Below are 24,916 nucleotides of genomic sequence, written 5' to 3'. Positions count from 1 at the left end.
ATCTGTCCAAGCCCCTTTTAAAGCTATCCAGGTGAGTGGCCATCACCACCTCCTGTGGCAGCATATTCCAAACACCAATCACACGTTGCGTGAAGAAGTGTTTCCTTTTATTAGTCCTAATTCTTCCCCCCAGCATTTTCAATGAATGCCCCCTTGTTCTAGTATTGTGAGAAAGAGAGAAAAATGTCTCCCTGTCAACATTTTCTACCCCATGCATAATTTTGTAGACTTCAATCATATCCCCCCTCAGCCGCCTCCTCTCCAAACTAAAGAGTCCCAAACGCTGCAGCCTCTCCTCATAGGGAAGGTGCTCCAGTCCCTCAATCATCCTTGTTGCCCTTCTCTGCACTTTTTCTATCTCCTCAATATCCTTTTTGAGATGCGGCGACCAGAACTGGACACAGTACTCCAAGTGCGGTCGCACCACTGCTTTATATAAGGGCATGACAATCTTTGCAGTTTTATTATCAATTCCTTTTCTAATGATCCCCAGCATAGAGTTTGCCTTTTTCACAGCTGCCATGCATTGAGTTGACATTCCCATGGAACTATCAACTAAGACTCCTAAATCCCTTTCCTGGTCTGTGACTGATAGCACTGACCCCTGTAGCGTGTATGTGAAGTTTGGATTTTTTGCCCCTATGTGCATCACTTCATCACTTTACATTTAGCTACATTGAACTGCATTTGCCATTTCTGAGCCCACTCATCTAATTTATCAAGGTCCGCTTGGAGCTCTTCGCAATCCTTTGTGGTTCTCACCACCCTACATAATTTGGTATCATCTGCAAACTTGGCCACCACGCTACCCACCCCTACTTCCAGGTCATTTATGAATAGGTTAAAGAGCACTGGTCCCAAAACGGATCCTTGGGGGACACCACTCCCGACATCTCTCCATTGTGAGAACTTCCCATTTACACCCACTCTTTGTTTCCTGTTTCTCAACCAGTTTTTAATCCATAGGAGGACTTCCCCTCTTATTCCTTCATTGCTGAGTTTTCTCAACAGTCTCTGGTGAGGAACTTTGTCAAAAGCCTTTTGGAAATCCAAGTAGACAATGTCCACCGGTTCACCCCTGTCCACATGCCTGTTTACACCCTCAAAGAACTCTAGTAAGTTTGTAAGACAGGATTTGCCTCTGCAAAAGCCATGCTGACTCTTTCTCAGCAGGTCTTGCTTTTCTACATGTTTTATAATTTTATCTTTAATGATAGATTCTACTAATTTACCAGGAACAGATGTCAAACTGACTGGCCTGTAATTTCCCGGGTCCCCCCTAGATCCTTTCTTAAAGATTGGTGCATTTCTTCAAAGCAAGCCAAGCATTCATCTCAATCTGCCAGAAGTTATTTGGGGGGGGGGGGGTCCCCTGCTGCCCATTATATTTTCTGTCATCAATATCCTTTAAGCCAAGGTTCTAAGATTCCGTCTTGTTTCCCTGATTAAAATTATTCCTTCCTTGTTGAATTCTAATAAAGCTCAAGATAAAATATAACTTGGAGCACCTCCATACTGGATTTCTGTTTTTGATCTGCTGATACCTTTGTGCCAGCTGATTGTATCATTTAATTAACGTGACCCAAAACAAAGAGCTTAAAGTGAGCTGCAGGGGATAGGTGGAGGGCAGTAGACATTTTTAAGTTGACAGTAGATATGTTTAAGTCGGATACTGAAAGCTGCATCTCAGTGTCCTGAATCAATCTAAATTCTGCATACCATATTAGAAGTACTCGTTTACATGTTGAGCGTTCTTCTGCGAATTAACATTTATGTACATTAAAATAGGTCTTAAAATATTAAATATTAAACTGGAAAAGGGATGAATTTCCAGCATGCCCACCATTATGCAAGCTCAGGTTGACAGTTAACAGCTTTTACTAATGCATAAAGCCCAGCACATAGACCAAAACAGCTTCTCGGAAGATTTCATAACTAGAAGCCACCTTCTGCTAAACAAATCAACTTGTCTACTAAATGCTGATTTGCATAGAAATCCCTTGCATCTTTTTTGGAAGAGGGATCTGCAAGAAGAACATTCTAGAAGGTGAGAGAATTTTAAAGACACAGAGATCTTTCTATGTTGGAGATACTGTATGTCTGGCTGTCTCTTGGATGCTTGTCAGGTTTAAAGGGTCAGCATAGACACCTGTATTATCTTACACACTGCAGGTCCTTGATCTATCTATCCCACCACATTTTAATATTCCACTTCATCCAAAGAATTCAGAGGGCATACATGATGGTTTCCTCCTCTGTTTTAACCCCAAACCCCCTTGTTTTGATACTAGGCCGACAGTGTGTGGTTGGCCTGATATAACCCAGTGATCTTCGCAGCAGAGTGAAAATCTGAGCCTGACTTTCCAGAATCCTAGGCTGAAACTTGTAAGGGCTGAACCACACCGGTTGTTTTGTTCACGCAGCATGGTGGTGTGACTTCAGAGGCATTGTGGGTAAAACCAAAGCTGGACTGCCACGACTGTAAGGAAGAGTGATGGGTGAAATGATAGAATAAAATTGATTTGGACAGCCAAGGCTAGCCTGATGTTCTGCCTCTTGTCTTGAAAACTCCACAGGGGTCTCTATAAGTCAGATGTGACTTGATGGCAAAAAAGAGGAAACTCTGAATTTGAAGAAAGGAATCCCTGGGCACGATTAGAGCTTCCAGGGTCACGGCTGGATTCAGGAGTAGTTGCAAATTGCAAAGTTGAAAAGATAGTGACCCATTCCAGAATAGATCATATACTTCTAGTTCAGCTGATTCTCACATCCGTGAACATGTCTGCCTTACCTGGGTGAAGTTAGAACATAAGAACTAGCCTGCTGGATCAGACCAGAGTCCATCTAGTCCAGCACTCTGCTACTCGCAGTGGCCCACCAGGTGCCTTTGGGAGCTCACAGGCAGGATGTGAAAGCAATGGCCGCCTGCTGCTGCTGCTCCTGAGCACCTGGCCTGCTAAGGCATTTGCAATCTCAGATCAAGGAGGATCAAGATTGGTAGCCATAGATCGACTTCTCCTCCATAAATCTGTCCAAGCCCCTTTTAAAGCTATCCAGGTTAGTGGCCATCACCACCTCCTGTGGCAGCATATTCCAAACACCAATCACACGTTGTGTGAAAAAGTGTTTCCTTTTATTAGTCCTAATTCTTCCCCCCAGCATTTTCAATGAATGCCCCCTGGTTCTAGTATTGTGAGAAAGAGAGAACAATTTCTCTCTGTCAACATTTTCTACCCCATGCATAATTTTGTAGACTTCAATCATATCCCCCCTCAGACGCCTCCTCTCCAAACTAAAGAGTCCCAAACGCTGCAGCCTCTCCTCATAGGGAAGGTGCTCCAGTCCCTCAATCATCCTCGTTGCCCTTCTCTGCACTTTTTCTATCTCCTCAATATCCTTTTTGAGATGTGGCGACCAGAACTGAACACAGTACTCCCAAGTGTGGTCGCACCAAGGCTTAATATAAGGGCATGACAATCATTGCAGTTTTATTATCAATTCCTTTCCTAATCATCCCCAGCATAGAGTTTGCCTTTTTCACAGCTGCCATGCATTGAGTTGACATTCCCATGGAACTATCAACTAAGATGCCCAATGAAGTGTGGGCAGGCACTATTTGGGTGCCCTCCTCTTCTGAGCTGTGAGAGTCCTTGTTTTGTTTTGGTTGTTGCGTGAATAAGAATGCCCAGTAAAATGAATAAATAAAGCTTTTGAGCTGCCCAATGAGAAGTTTATTGAATAGGAAGCTGATGGAGGTGGTAATGTGCAGGAATGCTCATTTTAATTTTCATTTGAAGCCTAACTATGCAAAGCAAATATCAGTTTAAACTGTAAGCTTGATTCTCCTAGAGCCAGGGTAGCAGATGGCCTCTTGTCACCACATACAGGAATTATGTTAATTAATATATTACGCAGTTCAGTCTGACTGAACATTTTGATTGTTTTTTTAAATAAGAATATGTGTTTATTTTTTTGGAAGGTGAACAGGGGGCATACTTGAAGGGATTTATTAATCACTCAGTCAAAGCAGGCTCTTTACAATAATCTCCCTCTCATGATTGAATATTCTGGTGTGTGTCCTTTTTTCTTAGGTAGTGATAATTAGGAAAGGGCACAATTCATCTAGTGCACTTGTGGCGAACCTATGGCAGTCCAGATGTTCATGAACTACAATTCCCATCAGCCCCTGCCAGCATGGCCAGTTGGCAATTGTAGTCCATGAACATCTGGAGTGCCATAAGTTCGCCACCATGAATCTAGTGGGAAGTGGTAAAAATAGGAAATCTCGTGTAAATAAATGAAGATGGCTAAGGACCCACCTGCCCTTTGCAGATCAGACTAAAGTTCTGATTGAGTCATGAAGTACTGTAGGTACTGGGACGCATTCCAAAAGGGAGCTTGGGCAGATAGGCAGGGCAAAATAGCAGGCACCGGTGGAACTCAGAAACCCTGAGAAGGCTTGCATGTCTTGGGGGAGAAGTCCTTGGGGGAGGAAAGGCTTCTGTGGTCGCCATTGAGATCATAGAGTTTGTTAGCTCCATCAAGATGCTTTGTCCCATGAGCAAAGAGTGTGTTGGCTCTGGGGCTGACCACTGTCTAGAGGGGAGATGGCCTGGGAAAACTATGTGCATTATCTTGAATTCTATAATGGAGGAAAGCAGGATATAAATGTCATTAATTAATAAAAATCTGTCAAGAATGTAAGGTAATATATTGTCAAAGGCTTTCAGAGCCAGAATCAACTTTGCTGTTGTGCATGTTCTGGGCTGTGGTCTGATAGTTTTTTCTTCTTACATTTCACCCACATCTGTGGCTGGCATCTGCAGAGGGATAAACTAAACAACAGATAGACAAGATGGATAACAAGTCTCAGAAACGATAACAAAACTATGTAGAGGCTAAACAAGACAACATGTATAAACCAATTAAGTTCAACTCTTTTGGTGTTATATTGCTTTTGTATTAAAGTTTATTGAATGAAATTCTGTATATTGTTGCTCAATAATTAAATATTACAACCACAATAATTAAATATTACAACTTGCATAATGGACATATAACAGACCCAGTGCAGCAGGGAATTTTTATCAGTGGACTTCTTAAAGGGATGTATAAGAATTTCATTAGATGTCCCAAAAAGTACCTCCATGAAGAAGCCAGCCACAGATGCAGGCGAAACGTCAGGAGAGAATGCTACTAGAACACGGCCATACAGCCCAGAAACAACACAGCATCCCATATATTTGCTGTGTTTGTAAGTTGCTGTGCTGGTTATGTTATATGTTCATTTTGCAAGTAAAATTACATGATTGTAATATTCAATTATTGTATAAATTTAATGGGTCATAATAAACACAATTTCATTCAATAGTCTTTAATTCAAGAGCAGTATAACACCAAAACTTAATTTGTACAAATTGGCTTAATTTGTACAAATTGGCTGTCTTGTTTAGCCTCTGCACAGTTTTGCTGTTGATCTTCAGAGGGATGTCATGGTAAAAAGTGTTTCTCACAAAATGTGAGGGAACTTTTTTGTTCATTACAGTATTGGTCTTTATGACATCATATGGCATAAAATTTCCACTAATACTTTGGACTGAGTTTTTAAAAGGGACTCCTTGCCACTTTTTATAATCTTCCAGCTGTTTATCTATATTCTCTCTTAGCCTGTTCACATTCTCCTTGCTGTTTGTGATGACTGTAATCTGGCTGTATGTCTAGACTTGCCAGATGTTGCAGCGTACAAGCTCTGAGAGGAACCTGAGGCTCATATGCTTTCCAAGTTGGAAAAGCACTCCAGACCCCTACAGTCTCCCACAAGCTTTGGCATCTGGTGACTCTAATAATGCCCCTCCCCTCCTACCACATAGCCTTCCTTTTGAAGCTGCAGAGTCCTAATGACACATACTTAGGATTCTGCAGTTGGAAAATAGATCTCTTGCATAGTGCAAATGTTATGAGACTGTGTTGTTGGGTTGAGCTGGGATGCACAGGTTTTCTAAAATAAAGAGGAGGATTTGTATTGAATGCAGATGTTCACTGGAATTCCCACTGAAACCCTGTGAAGACGTTAGCAAAATCTCCCCAGACCATATTTCACCATAAAAATGAAAATTGAAAACCTGCTTTTTATTATTAACCATTAAAACCTCCATTCCAAAGAGCATAATCTTCCCCATAGGAAATGAATTATAGCCAGTCACAGCATGGGGAAAAATAAGGAGATGCACTTAGGGGGACTAGTGGTGTTAGCTACTGAGCTAACTTGAAATCCAGTTATTTTGCCTGTTGAACTGAGTAGCAAAAACCAATCCCACCCCAGCATGGCTTTTAGTCACACTAGAGCCTTGTTGTGACCCCATGTGGTGGTGTGGTTGGAGCATCGGACTAGGACTGGGGAGATCTAGGTTGAAATCCCTCCTCAGCATAACCTACTCCAAAAGGTTGTTGTGAGCATAGAGGTATAATCTGTGTGCAATGCTTAGCTCCTTGGAGGAGAAATGTGCTAGATCTTCTTGAACTGTACTCAAAATTTATTTCAGGGCATATGAAAACTCAAACTGTTTAAGTGTTCCTCCACACAATGTTTTTCTCCACAGAAAAATAGCATCTGGGGAAAATGATCCTAGGTTGCCCTTCTCACCAGTGGTGGGATTCACATCTTTGGTGGGTTTGCCCTTTACTGCCATATTGAATACTAGTACATTGTCCACTAAATTGGTAGAAAGTTATTTGCAAACATGATCGTAAGGAAGTAGTGTAACTGAATGATTGGGTAAGGGGAGCATGATGTTTTCTTTCCTATTCCTAACTCCCTTTGTGCCTCCTTTCTTTTCCTTGACTTCAGCTCTTTCTCCTTCTCTGCAGTCCTTATTTTTCTTTTGTCTGCTCATTGCCTTATTTCCTTTATTCTGGCATCTGTTCTCTCCATTTATATTTCCCTTCCCCTTTGAAGAATAATTACTTGATAGGCACCTGGCTCCTAAGTCCTGTCTCTTCTAATATCATGTTTTCTATGTTTTATGCACTAGCTAAAATTGGTTTATTTTTTATTATATTGTAATTAATTGGTTTATTTTTATTTTATTATATTCTATATTTAATTAATTTAATTATATTTAAATGTTATATTTATAATTAATTTTTATAATTATATTAATTTAATCTAATTATATTATAATTTATATTTAGTTATATTTTAATTTAATAATTTTAATTAATTAAAATAATTTTAATTGATTGGTTTATTTTTATTGTATTTTAATTTATTTTCTTTTAAAATTTAATACTTGCTTTTCTTGTCTTGAAATATGTCTTTTAGAGTTTTGCATTTTTAAATGGTACCTTCCTTGTACTGATATATTAGTTTTCTGCCTTTTGTATGAGTTGACAGTTAGGCCACTCGGTTGCCTGGCAACTTGTTGATCAGGTGTCCTTGTAAATAATACTGACCACTGGGGTCATTCTGCAAAGAATTCAGTGGCAATTGGTATATTGGTTCATGTCACAGGAGACCTGGAATGTTAATATCCCAATAATGCATCTGTAGATTTTCTCCTTGTTAGGTTTTTGTTTCAGATTCAGGGGATTCTAAGACCATCACTGATGTTATGTCTTTGTTAGAACTAAATAACTTGGAGCTGTTTGCTGATTTTGTCTTTTGACCCAGAGGTCATCACATTACCTGTCAGTTTATTGTTTTTCTCTCTCTCTACCCCCACATCAGTTCAGTCACCATAGTCCTTTAGGAATTATCTCCTTAATCTGTGACTTATTCTTGGTTGTGAAGTCTTTTTTCCCCATCTGTGTATGCTGTGCAAACAGGACAAGAAACTTTTGAATTTCTCCTTTTGTTAAGAATGTGATATAACCCATGAGCTTCAAAGCCATAGGGAAATGTAAATATTTGAACTAGCATCCCCCCCCCCCTAAATTGACTATCTTACATTCTTTGTGAACTAATAAATAACAAAGTCTAAAACAAGCAGAAGTAATGACACTCTCTGGACAGGAATTGTGGTATTTTAAACATCTTTTCTGCACTTGTCTTAATCCTTTAAAAATAGCATGGCAAGTTTAGAATTTTCTTCTGTGAGTTCTAGCACAGACTTCCCCCCAGGTTTATCCTTTGAAAGTACATGAGCCTTTGAAGAGGGTGTGGAGGGTGGTTTGCAGTTGTATAATTCCATAGAATCCAGATGTTCTGTGGTTGTGGATATTTTAATTGCTTAATCACCTGGATTCTGGAAAGATTAGTCAAAATGCAATCTACGATATTTGCAGTATTACTGAAACTCTTCTTGCTCTGAGGGGGAGGCCATCGTAGAGCCAGCAGGAATAACCGAAGCTCAAAGTTGCCCTCCTTACCTCAGAGCAGAAGCAACCTTCATGATAAGTTTCCAAGTTTCTATTACCACTCTGAGGACAACTTAGTCCTTCGGTTATTCCTTCTGGCTCGAAGATGCCGTCCTTACCTCAGAGCAGAAGAAACGTTCACAGTAAGTTTCCAAGGTTCCCTTTACACCAATTCTGATCCATTTTTATCCATTTTTCCTCTGTAAAGTTTTACAGTGGAGCTCGAAGGGCTGATTGGGTCAATATTTTGCCTCTTCAAAAGGCAACATTATATTGCTTTGCCAGTGGCGTTATGATGTAGCCCCCTCCATAACAGCTGCTGCTAACATTTTGTGTTTGGAGGCCTTTTTCCATAGAACATCACTGCTGTAAACTAGCATCCTATTCACAGTTTGAGGTGTACATACAACTGTTGTAACTCTATAGCAGTGATGGTGAACCTTTTCAAGACCGAGTGCCCAAATTGCAACCCAAAACCCACTTATTTATCGCAAAGTGCCAACACGGCTATTTAACCTGAATACTGAGGTTTTAGTTTAGAAAAAACGGTTTGCTCCAAGGCGCACGTTACTCCAGAGTAAACTTGGTGAAGCAACTGAGCAATGCTTTGAATGGGTGAATCACGACCCTAGGAGGGTTTACTCAGAAGCAAGGCCAGCCTAGATATGTGTGTCTGTGTGTGTGTGTGTGTGTGAGGGGGGTGATTTTCCGCTCCCCCTAGATGACGAACTCTGTGCGCGCGTGCCCACAGAGAGGGCTCTGAGTGCCACCTCTGGCACGCGTGCCATAGGTTCGCCACCACTGCTCTATAGAAATACCGAACGAGCGAAGCTTTCTTTAGATCGGGCCAAGGCTGTTTCCATGAAAGTTCCGATCACTCAGCACCCCTTTGGTCTGTTCAGGATCATCTGTGCCTCCGTACAGCTGACACTGGGCGAGGCCAAACACCACGCAGCTTGCTCTTTCACAGCTGTGTTAAATCAAGTCGGAATCAAAACTTATTCTAGGCACAAAGCCTTCTGGAACTCCCTCCGAAGCTTTGTGGCTTTACAGAATTGGAGACTCTTTGTCTCTGGCAGCAAAGTCTCCAGTTTCTATTTGATACACATGGCTGCCGGCTGCACAGCTAAAAGCTCCCGTAAACCTGTGTTGGAGGCAAATCTTTAATTTTGTTTTACAGGTTTGTGGGCATGGAGGGGCTTTTGGAAGCACGCTGTGAAATAATATGGAGTCTGAGAAGTGAAAATAATCTACTGACTTGAAAAGGTTCAGGATATCCTAAACTCTCCACATGGGCAGGCCTATGGTTAGGGGTGCCTCATTCTGATTCTGCACTTTTAAGTAGCTGAGTTTGCAGAGTGCTTTATTGTGAATTAGACCTGGTTTGTGAATCATAAGTGATGAAAGATGTTTCCTTCTACCTAAGGATTTGAGGTTGAAATAGTGCTGGTGTTGGATTTGGGACCTTCTATGCGCAAAATGCATAGTCTACCAAGACCCACAGCTTCTCCCCAAATAGGGCAAAGTGCATCTTGGGAGGCCACGTATCTACTAGGCGAGTAATTTGGAGGATCCTATAGATCAAAATTGTTCCTGACCTGACGTTTGCTTTTTAGGGCTTTAAAAATATGATTGGAGATTTGAACATGGGTCTTATGCAAACAGTGTTGTTTCATCAGGAGATGAGAAGAAGAAGAGTTTGGATTTATTCCCCACTTTTAGTTCCTGTAAGGAGACTCGAGGCAGCTTACAAATTCCTTTCCCTTTCTCTCCCCACAACAGACACCTTGTCAGGTAGGTGGGGCTGAGATAGTTCTGAATGAACTGTGACTAGCCCAAGATCACAGCTGGAATGTAGATGTGGGGAAACAAATCCAGTTCACTGAATAAAAGTCTGCTACTCGTGGAAGAAGAAGAAGAAGAAGAAGAAGAGTTTGGATTTATATCCCCCCTTTCTCTCCTGCAGGAGACTCAAAGGGGCTTACAATCTCCTTGCCCTTCCCCCCTCACAACCTGGGGAATCAAACCTGGTTCTCCAGATCAGAGTACACCACTCTTAACCACTAACCACTACACCACAGATTCACAGATAAGATCAGCTCCTATGTGTTTTACACTTCTGATAAGATATCATCTCATGTGATATGGGAGCTTTGCACTTACAAAATATCAGTTTGTCAGAAGTACAAATCTGTTCCTAATGGTTCAGAGGGTTCTACATGGATGGCTTTCACCCTTGAAACCCTTAAGGAAAGAGAATTAAAAGAACCACTGGATGGAAAATCGTGGATTAATCAGAGTGTTCTTGTAAAAAAAGAGAAGAGAATACTCTATGCCTTTCTGCAGAAGGCATGCTGTGCAAATACCTCAGTACCAGGCTACACACATGCCCAATTCTATTGTGGTTGTTCCCAGCCCTACCACAAATTACATTAAACATTGTAATTAAGGAACAAAGCAGAAAGCATCATACAGAACCTATCATTTATTTGCCTTTGGTCTGTGGAGATGGAGGAAAGGAAGAGAGATTCTTTGTGTGGGCTTGAATCTGGGTGGTAGGGGAAGGGATTTATTTTTTTGGCTGAGCCTTCTCTGTCACAGATATTTTTTGTATGTTAATGAGTGAACATTGCGTCTGAGCAATTTTTCATCTGCCATTAGTCTTGACATAATAGCAATGTGTGAAAGAGATTTCTTTTTCAGAAGTAACAGACAGTCTATTCATAAGAGATAAAATATAGATGGGAGGATAGGTTTTGCTCCTCGGAGAAACTTCTGTTAGTTCAGAAAAATGCATATTTGGGGGGTTTATAGGATTTTCTCATCAGACAGAATGGAAAACAATCAAGCTTCATCTGCCTTCAGATCAAGGTTGCTTCAGGAGTTTGCTGTCTTCATGTAGTTCAATATCCACTGAAAGTCAGTTGCAATTTTAAAATGAGCCGTTTTGGCTCCTTCTGCTTTTAATTTACCTGAAAAAAAAGGCCTTGTGTTTTCTTCTTTTCTTCTTCCTGAGGTCTACTCATGTCATCTACGGAATGCCACTCCTTTGTCAAAGCTTAAAGACCCTTCTCTCTTGCCAAAAAGGCTTAGTTTGACTTTGGGAACCTGGCTTTCTTTGCGGAGTCTACCTGCTGTTGTTTGGTTTGGTGTGAAATGCTCCATCCACTGTGATAGTATTCGGCAGCCTTTCTCGGACCGACATGAAAGAAAGTTAAGCAGCTGGTCTCGGTCATTCTGTGATCCCACCTTTTCACACACACCCTTCTGCATCTTGTGCCAATTGGCTGGAATGAACAGAAATGCTCCACATTTCTTGAGATGTGCTTGGAGCAGTGGGGTTTCCTGTAGGCCAGAACTTCCTGTTCCAGGAAAATGCAGAGAATGGGATGAGTGAGGGACTAAGAGCTGAATGCAGAGGTGCTCCTGAGCAAACTGGAGCCCTGGGCAAAACCTGAGTTTGATGCCCCCCCCCCCATGGGCACCCCACCGTGACCAAACAATGATTTTTTCCACCAGGTTGTTTCAAAGTCACCATCACATTATAGAACATGTCCCAACTCACAAATCTGAACACAGCAATGGGCCATGCCACACAGCAGAAATATTTTTTAAAAACAATTTCAAAATGCTTTCAAAATGTTTTATTACTGCTATGAAAACATTTTATGGTGTTGTATCCAGTCCCCCCCAATTGGGGGAAACAGCATCACTTTCAATGTTATTTAAACTGGGGACCCCAGATGCTCCCTTTAAGGTGGATTTAAAAGGAAAATCTGGGCTCCCTAGTTTAAACAAGTGATGCTGGAATCCACCCCCAAACAGCATCATTTTCAATGGTGTTTAAACTAGGGAGCCCAGATTCTCCTTTTAAATCCACCTTAAAGGGAGAATCTGGGGTTCCCAGTTTAAACAACATTGAAAGTGATGCTATTTTGGGGTGGATTCTTCCCCACTCTGAAACAGCATCACTTTCAATGTTTAAACTGGGGACCTCAGATTCTCCCTTTAAATCCATGCCGAAGGGGGGTGAATTTAACAACAACAACAACAACAACAACAACAACAACCTTTATTAGGCATTGAGAGAATAAAAGAAAGAAAACAAACATTGGCAAAAAGGGGGTGGATTTAAAAGGAGAATCTGGGGAAATTTTGTGGTTGCCTGCTGTCAGTTGCCTGCTGTCAGTGCAATTATTAAGATAGCAGCACCAAAATTTCAGAGTATCTTCGTGAGCCCTTACTGATGATACCACCTAGGTTTGGTGAAGTTTGGTTCAGGGCATCCAAAGTTATGGACCCTCAAGGGTGTAGCCCCCATCTCCTATTAGCTCCCATTGGAAACAATGGGGGATGGGGCACTCCCTTTGGGAGTCCATAACTTTGAACTCCCTAAACCAAACCTCACCAAACCCAGGTCATATCATCAGGCGAGTCTCCCAAAAAATCCCTGAAATTTTGGTGCTGCTAGCCTAAAATCTGCGCCCCCTGCAGGCCAAAGACGGAAAAAACACTGAAAAAACAAAATCCCGCAAACGAACCTGCATTTTTGGTGCCCACCACAAGGGGGCGCTCTGGGAAGCTGCCCACTTTGCCCAATGGGAGGAATGCATCTGCTTGAATGCATCAAGTAACTCCTGCCCCCCCAACAGAGTACAGGATGACTCCACTACTGCTCTAGAATGGGGTAGGGGCAATGGTGGGATTCAGCAGGTTCGCACCACTTCGGCAGAACGAGTTGTTAAAATGGTGCTTGTAAACAAACAGTTGTTAAATTATTTGAATCCCACCACCAGAACCGGTTGTTAAATTATTTGAGTCCCTCCACTGTGTAGGGGAATCCACTGCTGCAGTTGATGAAGCAGAAGAGTTCAGTTGCACTGTCTAGCTAGGCCAGATGTTGTGAGTGAAAGGGAAGGATGTGTTTACTGGCAGTGCAGTAGAATAAATATTACGATTGAAGTACTAGGCTTAGCCATTCCAAGCTGAATTTGCCTTGGCCCTCTGCAACACTCAGTATTTCTGTCCTACCAAGGCTGACCATATTTCCTTAGAAGTGCTGTTAATCCTTTTAATCCCCAGAGCAATTTGATGAGGTGAGTTGTTTTAATCCCAGTTTCAAAGGGAATTGGGAGGAGAGAAACATGCCCAAAATTGACCAATGAACTCAGAGTTCATGCAATTCATAGAGTAAATCCATGAAGCATGGCCCAGTTTGCTCCAAAAACATGAATACAACAGCCTCACAATGTGTTTTCACAATTACAAATACCTCTCCTACGTTTCATGAAGGCAGGCACGAGTAGCGTGAAAATATGGAAATGCTCCAACACTTTGGATAATATTGGGTTGTAAGAGGCAAATGGATGAAGTTGTGCATGTTCCCACCCATAATAAAATGATTTTGAGAATGTAGATGTTTTCTTTTTGCTAAAGTCTGCAAGCATCTCTTTCACAGATCCAAGACAGCCATTTCTTAAATTTGACAAGGATCAGTTTCTCTCAGGCATTGGTAGGATTGTACGGTAAAAAAAGGAAACCACATACTTATATGAATTCCATGCATCAAATGTGATTTACATTGCTCTCAGGCCCCCATATTATAGCAGCTGCTTGGCATGCAGAAATTTGCTGGCTAGATTTTATCCATTGTTAAAAACATAAGAGGAGTCCTGCTGGATCAGACCAGAGATAATCTAGTCCAGCATATTGTCTCATACAGAAGAAGAGTTGGTTTTTATACCCCACTTTTCTCTACTTTTAAGGAGTTTCAAAGTGGCTCACTATTGCCTTTCTCATTCCACAACAGACACCTTGTGAAGCAGATGGGGCTGAGAGAGTTCTGAGAGAACTGTGACTAGCCCAAGATCACCCAACAGGCTTCATGTGGAAGAGAGTGGGCAGAAATCCTGCATGTGAGCTCCCAAAGGCACCTGGTGGGCCACTGCGAGTAGCAGAGAACTGGACTAGATGGACTCTGGTCTGATCCAGCCAGGGGTGTAGCTAGAGTAAATGGAGCCCGGGGCAAAATCTGAGTTTTGCGGGGGGGCCCCCCCCATTTGGGCAGCATCCCTCCCCCACCACGACCAAACAACATTTTTTCCACCAGGTCATCTCAAAGTTACCATCGCATTATAGAACATTCCTCAACACACAAATCTGAACACACCCAGGGCTCCCTAGTTTAAACAACATTGAAAGTGATGCTATTTTTTGAAGGCGGGGAATCCACCCTGAAACAGCATCACTTTTAATACTGTTTAAACTACAGAGCCCAGATTCTCCTTTTAAATCCACCTTAAGGGGATACTCTGGGCTCCCTAGTTTAAACAACGTTGAAAGTGATGCTGTTTCAGGGTAGATTCCCCACCCCAAACAGCATCATTTTCAATGTTGGTTATTGTGGATTTTCTGGGCTGTGTGGCAGTGTATCTGGTTCCTAATGTTTCACCTGCATCTGTGGCTGGTATTTTCAGAGGTGTATCACAGAGAGAAGTCTATTATACACTGTGTCCAGCCTTCTCTTATAACAGACTTCTCTCTGTGATACACCTCTGAAGATGCCAGCCACAGATGCAGGCAAAACGTTAGGAACAAGATCTATCAGACCATGGCTACACAGCCTGTAAAACTCACAACTACCAGTTGAATCTGGTTTTGAAAGCCTTCAACAACACTTTCAATTTTTTTTAATCTAGGGAGCCCAGATTCACCCTTTAAATCCATTCCAAAGGAGGTGGATTTAAAGAGAGAACCTGGGGAAAATTTGAGGGTGCCTGTCAGGGGAGCAATGTTTAAGCTAACAGTACTAAACTTTTAGGCTATCTTCAGAAGACTCTCCTGATTTAACCACCCAGGTTTGGTGAAGTTTGGTTCAGGGGGTTCAAAGTTATGGACCCTCAAAAGGGTAGCCCCATCTACCATTGGAAACAATGGGGGATGGAGCACCCCTTTTGGGGGTCCATAACTTTGGACCCCCTGAACCAACCTTCACCAAACCTGGGTGGTATCAGCAGGAGACTATCCTTATGATACCACCTAGGTTTAGTGAAGTTTGATTCAGGGGATCCAAAGTTATGGACCCTCAAAATGGTAGCCCCATTTACTATTAGCTCCCATTGGAAACAATGGAGTACGGGGTCACCCATTTTGGGGGTCCATAGCTTTGGACCCCCTGAACCAAACTGCACCAAACTTGGCTGGTATCATCAGGAGAGTCACCTGACAATAGTCCGAAATTTTGGTGCTGCTAGCTAGCCTAAAAACTGCACCCCCTGCAGGCCACAAATGGAAAAAACCCTGAAAAATAGAAAAAGCCACTAACAAACCTGCAATTTTTGCGCCCACCACAAGGTGGCGCCCGGGGCACTTGTCCCCGGATGTCCCCATTGTAGCTACGCCTCTGGATCCAGCTGGCTTGTTCTTATGTTCTTATGTTCTTAAATTCAGTTCATCAGATTAGAGTCTGAAGCTCATGTGGAGGAGTGGGAAATCAAACTTGGTTCTCCAGATTAGAGGCTGCCACTCTTAACTACAGCACCACACTAGCCAATCAGTTCTTCTGGAGGTCCAACAACAGGCCATAGGAGGCTAAGGCCTTCTCTTGATGTCGCCTCCTTGCATTGGTATTCAGAGATTTACTGCTTCTAAAGATGGAAGTTCTCTTTAGTCACCATTTGTTTTTTATTTTATTTTATTGAATTTATTCCCTGCTCCCCTGTGACCAAAGTCAGGCTCAGAGTGGCGAACAACTGATAAAAATATAAAAATACAAAAGATAAAAGCATACAACAATTGACATCAGCAAATCTTGATCTAATATAGATGGCAACTAAAGTCCCAAACTTAACAACACTCGCTGTCCCCTATGTTATTCGGTTTCCCCAAGCGGGGGGGGGGGGGGGGGAAAGGCAGAAGGGAGAGACAGAAGTGTCATAAATTGTTTGTGATGTTCCAGATGCTATAATGCACCACATGTAATTGGGTGTGGGAGGGCAGCTAAATCAAATGGACCATTAATTTGCAGAATGATCTGAACTGAAGGCCTGGTAGAACATCTCCATCTTACAGGCCCTGCAGAACTGGTTAAGTCAGCGGTTCTCAACCTGTGGGTCGGGACCCCTTTGGGGGTCGAACGACCCTTTCACAGGGCTCGCCTAAGACTCTCTGCATCAGTGTTCTCCATCTGCAAAACGGATAAATGTTAGGTTGGGGGTCACCACAGCATGAGGAACTGTATTAAAGGGTCGCGTTATTAGGAAGCTTGAGAACCACTGGGTTGTTAGCGCAGGGCCCAGGTGTCAGCTGACAGAGTTCCACCAGGCTGGTTGAGGCCAACTGGATGTCCTTCGAGCCAGGGACTACCAGCAGATTACCACTGAATGATCAAAGGGTTCTTTGAAGGTGGTATGGGCAGACACGATTTCAAAGATATGAAGTTCTTCAGAAAACAGTGGCTGTGACATGGGCACATGAGTACACAGTTGAACACTGAAGCAAAAAAAAAAATCATTTAAATTCCCAGCCATCTCCACATTTTCCTGTAGCAATCTCTGTATTTCTTGGTCATCCAAAGAACCAACTCTGGCTGTTTTCCTGCTCCAGATACACTTAAAGAAATGTTTACTGTCTGTCTTGATGTTTTCAGCAACCTGCTTCTCACATTTATTTTGCATGTGTAATTATTGACTTACATTTTTTTTTGCCAGAACTTTTTGTCCTGACTTTTTAATTTAATAAGGTGGCTCTTCCACTTTTATAAAGAAGCCTCTTCACTTTTTATAACTTTCCTATCTTGCATTGTCAACTGTGCAGGCATTCTTTTGGACTTGGCAGTATCTTTCCTAGCCTGGGGAATGAATTCTAACTGAACTTCAAATAGTGTGGTTTTAAAAAGCTTCCAGTAGCATCTAGAGAGATTTAATTCTGCTGTATTTCCCCTTTAGCTCTCCTTTAACTATTCTCCTGATTTTTGTAAAGTTCCCTGTTTTGAAACCAAATGTTATATTTTGGGACTTTAGGGGTAAGTTTCCATTGCCATGAATGCTGAACTTAATAACACTGTAGTCACTGTTCCCCGTTGGTGCCGCAACCTTTGCATTTCTTGCCATGCCTTGAGCCCTGCTCCGAACCAAGTCCGAGATCACTACCCCTCTGGTTGGCTCTGTCACTAACTGTTCCAGTGCACAGTCATTTATGATGTCTAGGAATCTCATTTCTTCTGCATGTTGTGCCCTCATTCTGAGAATATCCCAAATTTGGCTTGTCATCCACTTATTAAATAGATTATAGCGGTCCCTGTTCTTGAGTTTCAGTACATTCCCCCTCCCACTTAAAAAAAAATTTAAAATCTCACATCTATTTCAACCAGAATACAAACCATTAAATAAAAACATTACTAACATAATTTTTTTCTTGCCATAGATACTCGTGTATAAGCCGAGTTTTTCAGCCCTGTTTAAAGGCTGAGAAAAGCTTATATGGAGTCACCATTTTCTATCAATGGCAAGTAGGCTGGGAGCCGGCTGGGACAACCTCCCTGCCACCCAGAAGCCCCTTGTTGCTGCCTTCCTCCAGGGTGAAGGGGCAACCCTGGCTGGCTGGGCTTCCTCAAACCAGGAGGCAGAGGGTGCTCCTTATTTGGACAGTGACATCAGGGGGAGTCACTGTCCAAATAAGGAGCTCCCTCTGCCTGCTGACTGGCTGGGTTTGACCAAGCCCAGCCCACAGGCGGGGGAGCTCCTTATTTGGGCAGTGACATCAGGGGGAGTCACTGCCCAAATAAGGAGCTCCCTCTCCCTGCCGCCTGGGTTTGACAAAGCCCAGCTAGCTGGCAGGCAGAGGGAGGTCCTTATTTGGGCAGTGACTCCCCCTGATGTCACTGCCCAAATAAGGAGCTCCCTCTGCCTCCTGGCTTCCCACCCTCGGCTTATACCCGAGTCAATAAGTTTTCCCAGGTTTGGGCAGTAAAATTAGGTGCCTCGGCTTATACACGGGTCGGCTTATACACGAGTATATATGGTAATTCATAGACATTTCTTACTTCATACTTCATAGACTGGCCTTAGCAGACCAGGTGCTCAGGAGCAGGAGCAGCAGAAGGCCGTTGCTTTCACATCCTGCATGTGAGCTCCCAAAGGCACCTGGTGGGCCACTGCGAGTAGCAGAGTGCTGGACTAGATGGACTCTGGTCTGATCCAGCAGGCTCATTCTTATGTTCTTACTTGTAATACCATTTCTGCCCTTTGCCCATATCTTCTAAATCCTGTATGTAGTTATCAGAAAAGTGGTTGGCTGGACCTTTTGAAGCAGGGCTGCTCAGCAGAATGGAAGGAAGTAATTTAAATTTGAGTTAACTTGAAGCAAGGGAGGAAAAGTAATGAATGCAAAGACTGTGACTGTGTTGCATATTATGGGTTTGATCTGAAGTCATTACTTTGCTCAGTGGAAGCCTTTCTGCATTGGTGAGAGAGCTTCCTGTAGTTCAAGACGCTTTATTCTGTTGGAGGTAGACTTCACTGAGCAGAAGGAAGTTTAGATTCAACCCAAGGTATTTACATGGTAGTGAGCTAATTTGCATAAAGGTGATGAGCCCCATATCACTTGGCGACCTTTTCAATTTCAGCCTGTTGATGGGAGATTCCCCAGTAAAGCTAAACCTGAATTTAAAACTAAGTAAATAACAGTATAAATCTATATCTACAGTGAAGTAAATACATTGTAAATCTATATTGCACTTTCATTGAGAAGTCTAAGGAGAGGTTTGAAAACAAAAGAAAACATAATGAGAATTTCCTCTATAGCCTTTCAATTATGCTCATATTTTCAAGTCTATATTGAAGACTGATGTCTATAAGCAGTGGCGTAGTGGTTTAGAGCAGGTGCATTCTAATCTGGAGGAACCGGGTTTGATTCCCCGCTCTCCCGCCTGAGCTGTGGAGGCTTATCTGGGGGGATTCAGATTAGCCTGTGCACTCCCACACATGCCAGCTGGGTGACCTTGGGCTAGTCACAGCTTTTCAAAGCTCTCTCAGCCCCACCTATCTCACAGGGCGTTTGTTGTGAGGGGGGGGAAGGGTAAGGAGATTGTAAGCCCCTTTGAGTCTCCTACAGGAGAGAAGGGGGGGATATAAATCCAAACTATTCTACTCTTCTATAAACCATGCTTTAGGATTGTAATGGGTCTGATGCTGCTGTCCAGAAATGTTTTGGTATTTTTTTATAGCTGAAGGGGACACACAGTAATCACTTCTGAGATCTGATCACCCTTGTTTGCAAGTTTTGAGTATATCTGCGTGATTTTTACTCTTTAAAATGGCATATTGAGTAACCTTTCATGTTTCATCAGTATGTTACTAGGTTTATAGATTTCTTTGAAATATTTCTGTACAGCAAACTTTATTATTTTAGCTAGATTTGAGTCTAGTCGCTCCTTAGAGACCAGTAAGATTTGGGGGGGGGGGGGGTATAAGCTTTTGAAGACAACGCTCCCTTTGTTAGACATGAGTAGGAAGCAAACTTTGGTTCCCAAAAGTTTATACCCCCAAAATTGTGTTGGTCTCTAAGGTGCTACTGAACTAAAATCTTGCTATCTACTGCAGAGCAGTATGGCTTTCCTCTGATGTTATCGTCACTATTTTAGAATACTTACCTTGGTTGTAAAGCAGCAAATAATAAACCATGGTCAACAGCAGTGCTGTGTTAATGGCAGACTATAACACTTTCATTAAACTCATTCAGCCCATAGACCTTTTTGTTTCCATAATAATGAATAAATATTATTTGCTTTGGTCAGACTAAGTCCTATATTTTGTAGGAAAAGTGGCTTTACGATGCAATTTTAATACTCTTTAAACAGAGGCAAACCTTTCAGTCCACCCCATCTACAAGACTGCAGCAGCGTTTGCAAATGTAAGCTACTAGCTCCCTCTACAGTCAGAAATACTACAACTCTGTTTTGTCAGATAAACAGAATACCCTGCATTATTGTTCACTGGATTGATAAGAGCAAAAAATGTTTCTTTTCTTCCTTGTTTCCCTACACATAAAGTATTTAGTCTTGACATACATAACTACGTTATTACAGAGTAACAAATGGGTAATGATGAAAAAATCTGAAAGGGGATATACTCAAGAGTTGCCCAAACTGTGTAATCTAAATTGACAGTTTCCAGAAGAAATGTGTGCGGTTTTTCTCCCCCCCACCCCCCCACCCCACCGGTATAATTAATGTCTGCTGGTATAATTGCTGTCAAAAGAACAAGCTCAGATTAATCTTTCAACAGGGTGAAAATTGAACTGCATTGAAGAAAGGCGTCAACAGTTTGGATGTGAAGTATAGCTGAATAGATCAGTGCTGTCTGGAATCTTTTAGTGCAATTTCTGGGCTCTTCTTATATGGATATGTATGATGAACAGTGCATGATGTATTGGTAAAATATAATCCAGGATATTGGTGGTGTGGAGACCATCAAGTACTGAGTACCAAAGAAAATAACCAACATTTACCCAACAGTGATGCAGTTCTATACTCTAAGGACCAGGGTCAAGAATTCCTGAAGGGAACCTTTTGGCCAGTTCGGGTGGTAGTTCATGGGTAGAGTAGGACCTATTGCCATGGCATTTTCCCATGGTCTACTTTATGGGGGGGGGGGGGGGAATGAAGAATCTCAAACACCAAAATGCATTTTGGTAAAAAAAAAACCGTACTCGTTGATCAATGATGTAAACTGATCTTTCAACCACACATATTTGGGAATTAGCACAGAATCCAAAAGTTCTCTTTTTTTTAAAAAAAAGTTTATTAGTAAATTAAAATATAATACAATAATAGATATCTTGCATTATACATAAAAAAAACTTGCTATATATAAAGTTGTACATACTTTCTTGTTACAATCTTACGGCGTCCTTTGTAAATTTTCTTGTCTAAATCTCCCACCATGGGGAGTATGTTCGCCGAATAGTTAGATAAGGCTTCTCTTCCTTGTTTACAAATTAACCTACTATCAAAATACGGAAAGTATAACTGTTAGAGCTTCACTTATATAAATTTTACACTAATAACTTGAAAACATTAAGAGTTGAATTTAACTAATTCAATTCTGTCTTTCTTTGTAAAAAGTTCTCTTCACAGGCAAAGGGGGAGGGAAATACAGGGTCAAGCAAAATGTAGAAAGCCTGTAAAAAGGCCCATTCACAACAAATATCGTAGGATGATGTTGATTAGTAGACAGGAATACAACTGGGTTGCCAATATAGCCCCTTTAGCCATCTTGCCGGTGAGGGATAGTGGTGCACCATTTTGCAGTGAGAAGGATTTCGTTCAGTTCCTGGCATCTGCATTTAAACAGTTCCAAGTGGCAGTGACCTCTTTTCAAAGACCACAGGAAATGACTGCCAGTCAAAGTTGGTGTTGTTCCTATAATGTCTTAATATATTCATTTGTGTGAGGTAAAATTTTGCTTTAAAAACATTGGCTTGTACCCAGTCATGTAGTACAGAGCATTTAAGGGCATTTCTGGCTGGGGATAATGAATTCCCCCCCTCCTACTTTTCCCTCTCTATTATTCCTTTGCTGACTGTCCCCCCCAGGCACCCCCAGATCAATGGGCCGTAGTAAGGGGAGAAAACAGGGAAGTCTTCATCTGCAAGCAAGCCTTGTTACGTTCAAGCTGTTCTCTTCTATTTGATCTCTGTGGCACCAAAGGATGCTTGAACATCCACCGTTTCGGCTCACCTCCCTGTTTGCCAGTCATGAACAGGAAGTGACGTTTTCGATGAGCAGTTTGACTGTCAACCGATTTGTCTTTGTGCAGTACAACTGACTTTGCACGCATCACACAGACCGACTGAGCTCTATCTATCTATCTATCTATCTATCTATCTATCTATCTATCTATCTATCTATCTATCTATCTATCTATCTATCTATCTATCTATCTATCTATCTATCTATCTATCTATCTATCTATCTATCTATTCTATCTATCTATATCTATCTATCTATATCTATCTATCTATCTATCTATCTATTGGATTTTTATACCGCCCCATCCCCAAAGGGCTCTGGGCGGTGTACAATACGAAAGAACAACATAATCAATTAAAACATTTAAAAGCAGCGAAACCATAAAACATGTCTAATAAATATAATAAGTTACAGTAAAATAAATGGCGTTCAACAGTCTACTACTATAACTCCCACCCCTCCCTCAAGAGGGGGGAGCAGTGGCGTCCAACATTCCAATTCTAAAAATTCCCTCCCCCTCCAAAAGGGAGGCATGGCGAGTCTAGGATGACAATTGGCCCAGATGTCAGGGCCAAAAAGGCCCTACTATCCCTGTCCTTCTGCATAACTTCAGCAGGCACTCATTTAAATTGACAATTAAATCAGTCACAGATCATATAAATCAAACATAAATAAATCCAGTGCTTTAATGAAATCTTATAGTTCGGCGTGGGTCTGAGTAACCCTGAGCTGCTGATGGATTTAAATTGGAAGCATTTTTGTGCCAGCAGTTTTACAAAAAATAAACAAATAAAAAAATGATGCAAACTGTTCAGCAGGCAATCATATATGTCTTAATAAACCACAAACTGAACATGAGTCCACAGTGTAATGTGGCATCAAAGAAAGCCAATGTGATTGTGGACTTTATCAATAGAAGTATAGTGTCTAGATCGAAGGATATAATTGTACCTCTCAGTTCTGCATTGGTTAGACCTTACCAGGAATATTGTGTCTAGTTCCGGGCATCGCAATTCAAGAAGGATACTGACATTCTGGAATGGGTCCAGAGGAGGGCAACCAAAATGGTAAAAGGTCTGGAATCTTTGCCCTATGAAGAGAGACTTAGGGAGCTGGGTTTTAGTTTGGTGAAAAGAAGGTTAAGAGGTGACATGATAGCCAAGTTTAGATCTTTGAAGGGATGTCATGTTGGGGAGAGAGCAACTTGTTCTCTTCTGCTCCAGAGACTAAGACCAAGGGTAATGTGTTGAAGGTGAAGAAAAAGAGATTCCACCTAAACATCAGAAAAAACTTCCTGACTGTTTGACAGTAGAATGCACTACCTCGAAGTGTGGTGGAGTCTCCTTCTTTGGAGGTTTTTAAACAGAGGCTTGATGGCCATCTTATCAGGAGTGCTTTGATTGTGTGTTCCTGCATTGCAGGGGGTTGGACTTGAAGGTCCTTGGGGTTTCTTCTAACTCTATGATTCTATGTTTGGCATCCTTTTAATTGGACAGGAGATTGATCCTTAGCTGACACCTTCAAATATTGTAAGTTTGAACATTGAACATGTTCATGGTAAAATTCTTAGTGGCTCTTGAGGCACTGTCCATCTGGTCTGTACTATATGGCATGGTCTCTGAATGCAGAAGTGAAATCAGCTTGTGGAACACCTAGGCCCCTTCCGCACACGCAAAATAATGCATTTTCAAACCACTTTCACAACTGTATTGTCGAAGGCTTTCACGGTTTGGATCATTATAGTTGTGGAGCTTCATAAGGGAGCCAGCTTATTTTTCTTCCTGATGCTTGGGCCTGCATCTGTGGCTGGCAGATCCTCTGAAGATGCCAGCCACAGATGCAGGCGAAACGTCAGGAGAGAATGTTGCTAGAACACGGCCATACAGCCCGGAAACCACACAGCACCCACTTTCACAACTGTTTGCAAGTGGATTTTGCCATTCCACACAGCTTGAAAGAGCACTGAAAGCAGTTTGAAAGTGCATTATTCTGCACTTGCGGAATGAGCCCTAGTCTGCCCCAAGGCGTAGATATGTGTGGTTCCCAAATGGTAGTTGGGGATTCATCAATGGGTTATTGGAATCACGTGACTTGCCATGTTGCCAAGAACACAAGAGCAAGTGTCTTAATACACACTTGTGTGACCGCTTGCAGTGAATGAGAATGGGTCTCTCTGAACAGGTAGCAGAGCTTTCCGGAAAAGAGAAAAAGGCCTGTTTTGTTTTGAGGTTTTTTTCCTAGCTGGTTCTTGTCACATTTTAGGACCGAATTGCAAGGCGACACGAAGCTGCACTTTCATGGTCAGCGGGTCAGAATTGACAAACAGATCAAGAGCACGTCCAAAATATTACTGCTAAGTGCCTTTGGCGATTCTTTTATAGGTGGTCAAACCGCTGACTTGCGAGGCTTCTTAAATCTGCTGTGGTGTTTTTTATGAGAAATCCCGCAAGGTCCAGAGATTGCCAGCTTTGTTGTAAAGCTGCAGTCTGTGACCTTACCACAGAAGTTGTGAGTGGTAAATTAGGCTAAAAAGGGAATGGAAAAGAGAAAACTTTCGTGACAAGGATGTTGAAAGAACGAACATAATGGAAGGTAAGAGAAAAAGGTTTCAAAAGTCCAGGGCTGAGTTGCTTCCTGAAGTCCAGCCCAAAATTAGCCTATTGTCTCTTTCTCTGTGTTAAGGGCCATCAAGTGTTTTCTGACTTATGACAACCCAGTAAATTAGTGACCTCCAAACTATCTGGTCCTAAACATCCTGCTTCAGGTCTTGCAAACTTGATTAAGCCATTCCATTTCCTGCTGTGTTCAACT

At 42.0% G+C, this 24,916-nt stretch overlaps 1 protein-coding gene and 1 long non-coding RNA gene across 2 annotated transcripts in view; one reads left to right on the top strand and one right to left on the bottom strand.

Moving 5' to 3' along the window:
* MAGI1 (membrane associated guanylate kinase, WW and PDZ domain containing 1) overlaps positions 1–24,916 on the top strand; it is a 635,687-nt gene that overhangs the window by 162,548 nt on the left and 448,223 nt on the right.
* Positions 1,979–21,412, bottom strand: LOC125428381. Its single transcript, XR_007243816.1, has 3 exons — positions 21,120–21,412; positions 14,613–14,620; positions 1,979–2,006 (listed from the first exon to the last, which is right to left on the bottom strand). It is a non-coding gene; the product is annotated as an uncharacterized LOC125428381 (long non-coding RNA).

This window comes from Sphaerodactylus townsendi, linkage group LG03, assembly GCF_021028975.2.
Source record: "Sphaerodactylus townsendi isolate TG3544 linkage group LG03, MPM_Stown_v2.3, whole genome shotgun sequence".
NCBI lineage: Eukaryota > Metazoa > Chordata > Lepidosauria > Squamata > Sphaerodactylidae > Sphaerodactylus > Sphaerodactylus townsendi.
Note: the sequence above shows the minus strand (reverse complement) of the source record. Positions and strands in the feature narration are given on the sequence as shown.